Source organism: Dendrobates tinctorius, unplaced genomic scaffold (genome assembly GCF_039654945.1).
Source record: "Dendrobates tinctorius isolate UK_male_01 unplaced genomic scaffold, ASM3965494v1 ptg000028l, whole genome shotgun sequence".
NCBI classification, from domain to species: domain Eukaryota; kingdom Metazoa; phylum Chordata; class Amphibia; order Anura; family Dendrobatidae; genus Dendrobates; species Dendrobates tinctorius.
In genome coordinates this window covers 80,235,590-80,245,000 of record NW_027361696.1, presented here as the reverse complement: position 1 = coordinate 80,245,000, position 9,411 = coordinate 80,235,590, and the positions used below count along the sequence as shown (strand labels likewise).

General features: G+C 45.4%; 1 protein-coding gene across 1 annotated transcript in view; it reads right to left on the bottom strand.

Moving 5' to 3' along the window:
- The window catches only part of CD37 (CD37 molecule), a 124,808-nt gene extending 121,536 nt beyond the window's left edge, over positions 1–3,272 (bottom strand). Inside the window, exon 1 of the mRNA XM_073571069.1 lies at positions 3,127–3,272. The gene's annotated coding sequence lies outside the window, so the exon portion shown is untranslated. The remainder of the gene's footprint in view (positions 1–3,126) is intronic.
- Between the last annotated feature and the right edge of the window lie 6,139 nt (positions 3,273–9,411).

Sequence of the window (9,411 nt, the reverse complement as noted above, 5' to 3'; positions counted from 1 at the left end):
GAACTGCTACTGTAGCGATCCTAGGAGCTGTTAAGGACATTTAGGGTAAGGAGTCGTTGAGTTGGGGCACCATTGTGTTATCTTAGAGTGCCAACCAATCTCCATGGTTAGGCAAGGACAGACCAGGGTCGGAGAAAGAACTTTTCTAGTCTTAACACAGGGACCTGTCAGATTCAGGTATTGTTCTTACTGGTTTGTACATTACCCCTGTGAATGTACTGGGGAGGAGAAGGATAGAGCACTTTGAGTGCAAGCCCCTGATTCCTTCCTTCTCACTGGAGAGAAGCCGCAGCATCTTACTCTTCTCTTCCCATACAGAAGACATGCATGCTAAATTTAGCAAAGAGTGCATGTGCATGGAGGAGTAAGGAAAGATAGAATGAGCATGTGCATGGCCACCTTAGGTAGGAGACAACCACTCAAACATTTTGGCTGAGGCGGCTACATGTCAACTGTGCCACTCAACCAAAAATCATTACATACCGCTACTACTCGGCAGCATTATGCAAATGAATGGGGTCACCTTGCAACCTGCAGTGTAATGAGACAACCAAAGCACAATAAAAATCTGATTTTGATTTTTTTTACATGTTTGTCACAGTCATGGTACATTACTGGTCACAACGCATCGTCATTCACTTGCATTCTGCTGAGATGTAGCAGCAGCAGCATGCAATGATGTTTCGCTGTGTGACCTGTTGCAGCCAAAGTCACGATGTGCCTAAATCTAAACATGAAATGTACCTACTACAGGGAGTGCTTGCTTTGCTTTACTAGGGCACATGTAAGGTCAGTGATTGGACCAACTGTATATCTGAATTGTCCATTACAAATCATAGATCTTAAACCCACCCACGCTTCATCAGGGGCTCAGGTTGCTGCAAATCATTTCCACTAAACTTTATATTGCAGCTTGGCTGCTGTGTAATTGCAAATTCTCACCAGTAAATCAGTGCCCAGCATGTGCTAATTTTTTTGGTACAAATAACTAAACCAACGGTAAGAATAGAGCCAGATCACTACAAATATTAAACGAACGGGAGGCCTGCCAATAAACGTTAACACTCAGCCATGGACATCCACAGAATGCGTGTAATCGATATCAGGATTAGCGCATTTTAAGACATTTTCCACATTTGAGGATTTTCTGTTCTCATAAGAGTGAGAATTTCGAGCTATTTCTGGTGGATCGAGACAGGACACAAAGGCAAAAACCATTGGGGACTGGAATAGAGATGTGAGGGCTTGGTTTGAGCCCTTGAAAGAATAATTATTATTGAACCCATTAGACTGCGCTTCAGAGCTGCTAAAAGTATCTTACAGTAAGACTTTAGGAGGGGATAAGTCCTCTAAGGACAAAATTATATACCGTAAATTGAATGGAGAACTATCAGAAATATCACTGTTAAGGGCCTTTTACATTTAGCGATGCACCAGCGATCCGACCAGTGATACGACCCGGTCAGGATCGCTGGTGCATCGCTTAATGATCGCTAGTGAGCTGCCAAACAGGCAGATCTCACAGCGATGCAGCAGCGACGCAACGCACGATACTTATCTTTCACACACAGCGATCCAGACGTCCTCCCGCCCGCATCCAGCGTCGCTCGTCTCACACACCTTGAAGCTCAGCAGGAAGCGCCCGACGAGAAATGGAGCCGCCCGATCTCGCGCGATCAGCGATGGACAGCGGGGGAGCCGGTCGGGGGTAAGTATCACACATAGCGATATCGCTAGCAATATCGCTATAACGTCACTAAATTGGTGACGTTTTAGCGATATTGCTAGTGATATCGTATGTGTAAAACCCCCTTTAGGCTACATTCACACGTTCAGGATTTGGTCAGTATTTTACATCAGTATTTGTAAGCCAAAAACAAAAAAAAACACAGAAGTGGTGACGTGTTTCTATGATACCATACTTTTCCTGATTGTTCCTCTCCTGGATTTGGCTTACAAATACTGATGTAAAATACTGACCAAATACTGAATGTGTGAATGTGGCCTTACAGTTACTGTCCTGATATCTTCTCGGAAGGCAGAAAGTTAATAATATTTTTTTTTCACTGGTGGAAAATTCTTTTTTTTTTACTCTAGCTCTGCCCTCACCCCTAGCACATAGCACTCCCGCACATGCTTTCTAGCAAGTCAAGTCTGAATATGACAAAATTTTACCAATCTAGTTACGCTGGCAAAAAGACCTGGAGTGTTTAAGCTTAGCTAAACCATTAAAGTAAAACAGAACAAAACTTTAAACTTTCAGTGAAAAATTTCAACATTGACAACAGGCATCAATTATTTTTTTTTCCCAGTGGCGGCACATCAAAAAGCTGCTTAGCAACAGGGAACTTCAGATGACCCGAATATGTCTTGCTCTAACTATGAACCATGTGTACATTTCTTATTCTAATAAAACACAGACTTCAAGGATTTCTCTAGAGGACAACGCAAGCAGCGTTCAATATGAGTATCTGCAAGGCAAATGTTGCCAGGACATTGTATCACTCATTAAACCATTTGAATAATTCATCCATCGGCTTACACTCGCTGGCCTCTGAGTGCTCACATCATAATTTACTGGTTGGGAAAATGTATTTCTCAAGTCTTGAGGTCTGACGCTTGCTTAAAATCTGCTTGGAAGAAGTCCCTAGCCCCTAGCTCCAAGTTACAAATTCTGAAAACCGACGTAAAAATAAAAAGTTTACTGCCCCGAAAGGCAGACGAGGAAAAGTGTGTCCTATCATAGGTACAGAGATCCACTATGAGAGGGTACAATGACAATGTTGGATTTCTTTGGCCTATTCTCTTCTCTTTTGCACCTACTGTATATTGACGGTGTCTTGGACCCCCCTTCAATGACAATTAGAATATAGTATCTACATTGAAACAAGATGTAGTAAACAATATATTCTTGATACATATCATATTAACATTTTTTCCCTAAATGTAGCAATTTTCACTGATCTGTTGCAATAGCAAAAAGTTTGCGTAACTTTATTTGGTGAATACAGTAATCAGACATCTAATACAGGAAAACATTGTTACACCATTCATTATTAAACAGACACATGCAGACAGACATGTAAAATGTTCATGCTCTCCAACACAAAACTATTATTTACTCACCGGAGAGCAATAAACGTCCTTGTAACAAAGGGTAAAAGAGAAGGGATGAAATTCAGCAATGCAGATGTCTGGGTCCCTGCGATACAATGTAAACTACAAACTTTAGGACTTCACCCTCTGTTGAATGATTCACAAAGCAGAACTACCCCCTCCAGAGCTCACTGGCTGCCTACAGTCACTCCTATTAGGGAGGGCATATGCATAATGTGGGAGGCAGCCTGTGTTGTGTGTCAGTCTGGTTTTACAAGTAGTGGAGCTCGCTGTCACATTGAAGGTACAATGTCACTCCTACATTATAACAACATGCATGAGAAACTTGCTGAAACTTGCGGTTCTACTTTGGGGAGGATGGGTGCGAAAGCTCAAATCCACTGTGTAGGCCTAGTAAAGATGAGTTGATTCAATGCAAATTCAGTTCGTACATTTTTTTAGGAAGAGCGTTGGATTCAAATCCCTGGCGGAAGATTCCCTATAATGAGGCAGATGGAGGCATTGTGGAGGACGTTTGACCTATGATAAAGTGATGTCTGTATTTTTAGGCGTGCATAAAAGTGCAGTCGGCAACAGTTTTGTGCACCTCTGAAAAGAAGGACACCGCTGAACAGAGGAATTCTGCTGCCTTATTATAGTGAATGGATCACCTTCGGGTTTCATCTGAATCATGACATTCACAGATTTAGATGGGAACTCTAATGTACAGTAACTGCTCAGCGTAGCACGCCGGATAAATGTGATCCCAAACGTTATGTAAAATGTTCCCAATAAAAGCTTCATCTCCATCCACAAAAAAAGCAAGTTCCCACTCAGGTCCATCATCTGTTAATGGAAATATTGGCGGCTTCAACATTACTGGTAGCAAAAAAAGGCTCTGGAAAAGGTAAATGGCTCATCACCCTCCAAAGGAAATAAGCCGGATTACTTACCGGTAATGCTCTTTTAATGAGTCCACGACAGCACCCACTGGAGGTATCGGATCCGCCCATTTGGAACAGGAAACCCTACAGGAAAGATAAAAGGGGCGGTCCGCCTTTCCTCCTCAGTTTTTCGTTTCAGAGTACCAGAGGGACCGCCAAGGATTAGGCAATGTTCTCTTATTTTAACATCTTTCTTATCCATTATTTGGTTAATATACTTTAACTATTGATATCCTTAGGGGGGGAAGTGAACGGGTGCTGTCGTGGACTCATTAAAAGAGCATTACCGGTAAGTAATCCGGCTTTTTACTCTTCGCCACGACAGCACCCACTGGAGAGATTCCAGAGACCATCACCTGGGTGGGACCACCGTGCCAAGGATAGTCCTGCCAAAGCTTAAGTCAGAGGTTGATGAAAGATCAAGTCTGTAGTGGTTATAGAAGGTAGAAGGGGATGACCAAACTGCCGCCTTACATATAGTTTCAATCGGAACATCTCCCTTTTCCGCCCAAGAGGTTGCCATTGCCCTGGTGGAATGCGCCCTGATGTTCCCTGGAGGATCTTCGTTTTTTGCGGAGTAGGCTAAACGAATGGCCTCTCTGATCCACCGGGAAATGGTGCTCTTCGTGACTCCATACCCCTTCTTACAGCCCTGAAATGAAACAAATAGGGCCCTACTCTGCCTCCAACTGTTGGACCTCTCAATACATTTCAGGACAGTTCTTTTGACGTCCAGAGTATGGAACTTCTGCTCTTCCGGAGTAGAGGGATTTTTATAGAAGGTTGGGAGGAGTATCTCCTGAGATCTATGGTATTTTGTTGCCACTTTTGGCAGGTAGGCAGGGTCTGGTTTTAATACCAATCTGTCTTGGTATTCTTGGAAAAAAGGTGGATCTATTGACAAGGCCTGGATATCACCTACTCTTCTAGCTGAGGTCAGTGATACTAGGAGGGCCATTTTAAGTGCTAAGTATTTGAAGGGTATTGTGTCGATCGGCTCAAAGGGGTCTACCGTTAGGGCATCTAAGACCAGATTTAGATCCCATGTAGGGACGGAGGGTATGTGGATTGGAGCTATTCGTTCACATGCTGTAATGAAACGAGTTATCCACTTGTTGCCTGCTATATTATGGCCATATAGTGCTCCTAATGCCGATATTTGTACTTTCAGTGTATTTACTGCTAAGCCTAAGTCTTTCCCCTTCTGCAGAAATTCCAAGATTGGGATTATCGGAACTTCTGCTGTATGAGGTACTGTATGGAATTGAAGAAATTTTTTCCATATTCTAGTGTAAATTTGGGTTGTGGACTGTTTTCTACTTTGTAGTAGTGTAGTAATTAAGGACTCCGAGAATCCTCTTGTCCTCAATAACTGCCTCTCAAATTCCACGCCGTCAAGTGCAAGCTGAGCACTTGAGGGTGGAAAAAGGGGCCTTGGGAGAGTAGATTGGCAGTCGGAAGGATCCAAGGATCTGTTATTGACATAATCTGCAGCCACGAAAACCACGGTCTTTTTGGCCAGAACGGTGCTATTAAGATTATTCTTGCTTTGTCGTCTCTGATCTTCCGAATTACTTGAGGTAGGAGGATCAATGGAGGGAACGCATACGCCAGGTTGAAATTCCATGGAGTCAGAAAGGCGTCCAGAATGTCTGGGTGATCTGACGGAGATAGGGAGGCAAATGTTTTTATCTGCCTGTTCTCCTTTGTGGCGAAAAGGTCCACCTCGGGTTGTCCCCATGAGGCTACTATGTCCCTGAAGACCTTCCGATTGAGGCACCACTCTCCTTGTCGTAGAGTGTGTCGGCTTAGGAAGTCTGCCTTTTGATTGCTCTTGCCTCTGATATGAAGGGCCGAGAGGGACAAAAAATAGTTTTCTGCTAAGTTTAGAATTCTTGACGCTGAAGACATCAGAGTCTCTGATCGAGTTCCTCCTTGTCTGTTTATATATGCTACTGTGGTGGTGTTGTCCGACAGGATCCTTACATGCTTCTGTTGGAGCTGCGGAAGGAAGTTGTATAGAGCATAGAACACTGCAGTCAGTTCTTTTAAATTGGATGAGTAATCGCATTCCTCTTTACTCCACCTTCCCTGACGAAACCCATTCTCCATGTGGGCTCCCCAGCCCTGGGGACTGGCATCGGTGGTTACGATACAGGATGGAACTATAACCCACGGAACTCCTGAACATAAATGGTTATCGTCTAACCACCACTCTAAGGAAGTCAAGACTTCTTGTGACAGGGTTATTTTGCTGTGTCGCTTATCCTCTAGGAGGATCTGGTGTTGTAGCGTACGGACATGGTACTGGGCCCACCGGACTGCCGGGGTGCAAGAATTTAGTGATCCTAATAGTGACATTGCTTCTCTCAAGGATACACGTGGTTTATCTATAGCTGCTTGTATTTTTTGTTTTGTGAGGGTGATTTTTACCTGAGGTAGTAGACATCTCTGGGTCAAGGAATCTAGATGAAATCCCAGAAATGTCTGGAGAGATTGCGGATCGAGTCTGGACTTTTGGATATTGATGATCCAGCCAAGGCTCTGAAAAGAGGAGATTGCGTCAGTTACGCGTTCAGTACATTGTTTGACTGAATTCCCAATTATTAGGAAGTCGTCTAGATATGGCACAATTAGTGTGTCTTTTTGGCGAAGGTAGGCCATCACTTCTGCCATCACCTTGGTAAATATTCTTGGTGCCGTGGAAAGCCCGAAGGGCATTGCCGCGTATTGGAAATGACGAATCCTTCCCTCGACTTCCACTGCGACTCTTAGGTATTTCTGGAATCTGTTGTGTATAGGGAGATGATAATAAGCATCTTTTAAATCAATCCCTGCCATTACGCAATTTGGGAAAAGAAGCTTTATAGTGGATCTAATTGATTCCATTTTGAAATTATAATTTTTTATAAATGAATTTAGCTTCTTTAAATTAATAATGGTTCTAAACGTACCGTCTGGTTTAGGCACCAAAAACAGGGGAGAGTAAAACCCTCTACCCTGTTGTTCCTCAGGGACGTCAACTAAAACTTTTTTAGCTAGTAGGACTCGAATCTCGTCTTCGAGAGCCTTTTGCTGAAGTGAGGAATTAAGGCGAGTTATAACAAAGAACTCATAGGGGATCCGAAGGAATTCAATCTTTATTCCTTCCTTGATTATGTTCAAAATCCATGGGTTTAACGTAGTTTGTTCCCACTTGGTAAAAAAAAATTTTAATCTACCCCCAACTGGTGGGTCTAAACTCTTAATTTTTATCTCTCCTATATGTTGGCCCTCTGAAGATGGTACCCTTCTGCTTTTCGTCTTTCGTGGCCCATCTGTTCGTTCTGTCCGATTGCCTTCTTCTCCCGAATGGCCGTCTCTTAAAGGTTTTCCTATAAAACGGAATGGGAGAATCACTGAAGGCCTTTTTCCTATCTTTTGCCTTGGCGAGAATTTCGTCTAAGGCTTTTCCAAAGAGGAACTCACCCTCGCATGGGGTTGCACTAATTTTGGATTTTGATTGTGCATCCCCTTTCCAGCTCTTTATCCACAGCGCGCATCTGGCGTTATTCACCAGGGCTGCCGACCTCGCTGCCAGTCTTAGGGTGTCCGCTGAAGCGTCTGCCATAAAGGCAGCTGCACCTCTTATCAACGGGATGGCTGCACGCAGTTTCTCCCTTGACACTCTTTGCTCAATCTGCTGGTCTAATTGATCTAGCCATACCAGCATTGATCTAGCAGTACATGTGCTGGCTATTGCGGGTTTGAATACCCCGGTGGTGGATTCCCAGGACCTTTTGAGCGAAGATTCAGCTTTTCGGTCTAATGGGTCTGCTAACAATCCTGCGTCCTCGACCGGGATCGAGGTCTGTTTGGAAGTGGAGGATATGATGGCATCCACCTTAGGTACTTTAGTCCATTTTAATAGATCTTCATCAGTAAACGGGTATTTCCGTTTTGAGGCTGATGGGAGAAAACCCCTCTGGTCGTGTTTCTCCCACTCTCTTTTGATGAGGTCCTTAATTGCCGGTATCACCGGAAATGATCTCCTCTTTTTCTCTGCCAATCCCGCAAACATAATGTCCTGCGCGGTTTGGGCTCCCCTTTCTTCTTCACATCCCATAGTATTTCTAACCGCTTTTACAAGGTTATCTACGCTGTCCAGTGGAAAACATGCGCGTCCTTCCATCTCCGAGGATGACGATGAGGACGTAGATACGGAGCCTGAGTTTAACTCCTGTTCTTCCTCTGACTCTGAACTAACAGTGACCTGTTTCTTATGACTGGACTCTGCGGGAGTGCTGGCGCGGTTGATGGCTTGTATTTCCTCCCTAATTATGGCTCGGATATCTTTGGAAGATATCGTCGACCCCTGCCTGGTCTCTTTCGTGCATTGTTTGCAGAGTTTTTTGGGGTAGGAGTCATGGAGAGGATCTGAACATAATGCGCATTCTTTATGTTTAGTTTTTTCTTTTTTCTTTGACTGAAGTGAGAGGTCAAAGGTAAAGAGAGAGGGGGGGGGAGGGAGGAGGTTAGCTTAATAGGTAGAGTATATACTTTGCACACTCACCCAGTGAAGCTTAATACCGGGTCGGATGGCTGAGACGGTCTGGATCGGGTTTCTGCTGCCTCGCTCCTGCGGGCAGTCTCTGTCCTGGCGCTGCGGTCCCTGGTGGAGTTGCCCCCAGCTGAATCCCCTGCTGGGGTTTGCGACTCTGCGGGGGACGACATGGTTCCAACGATGCAGCGCTGTTTTATCTTCCTTCTTGTCGTGCCCCCGGAAGTCGCCCTGTCACAGGGCGCATGCGCCGCGTCATCGCCATCCTACCCCGGAAGTTCAACCATTACTTCCGGGGTATAGGAGCGTCGGGTGCCGGCCGGCTTCCGCGCCACCGCTACTCACACGCGCGGCTCGCGCGCTCATGGCCTCACCTCCACGCTATATCCCCACCGATTGGGGGGGGGATCCCCCGGATGCCGGACCGGCCCGGCCTGCTCCCTGGTAAGACCGGGCGGCCCTCCCCGGACCCGGTCATTACCACTATGCCACCAGACGAGGGGGGAGCCGTCAAACGGAATCTCCCCCGACGCTGCTTCCGGACCGCAGCCCCTGCCGTTCCCGAGGAGACCGCACAGGCAGATGCATGGCCCGGGTAAGATCCTGCAGGATCCTGCTCCATTTGGAACAGGAAACCAAAACTGAGGAGGAAAGGCGGACCGCCCCTTTTATCTTTCCTGTAGGGTTTCCTGTTCCAAATGGGCGGATCCGATACCTCCAGTGGGTGCTGTCGTGGCGAAGAGTAAAAAAGAGAATTCTGAGCTCCCAAATCCAAATGCCCCCTCCCTTCTGAGCACCAGTGTGCCTAAACCACTTTTAAGGCCCTTTTAC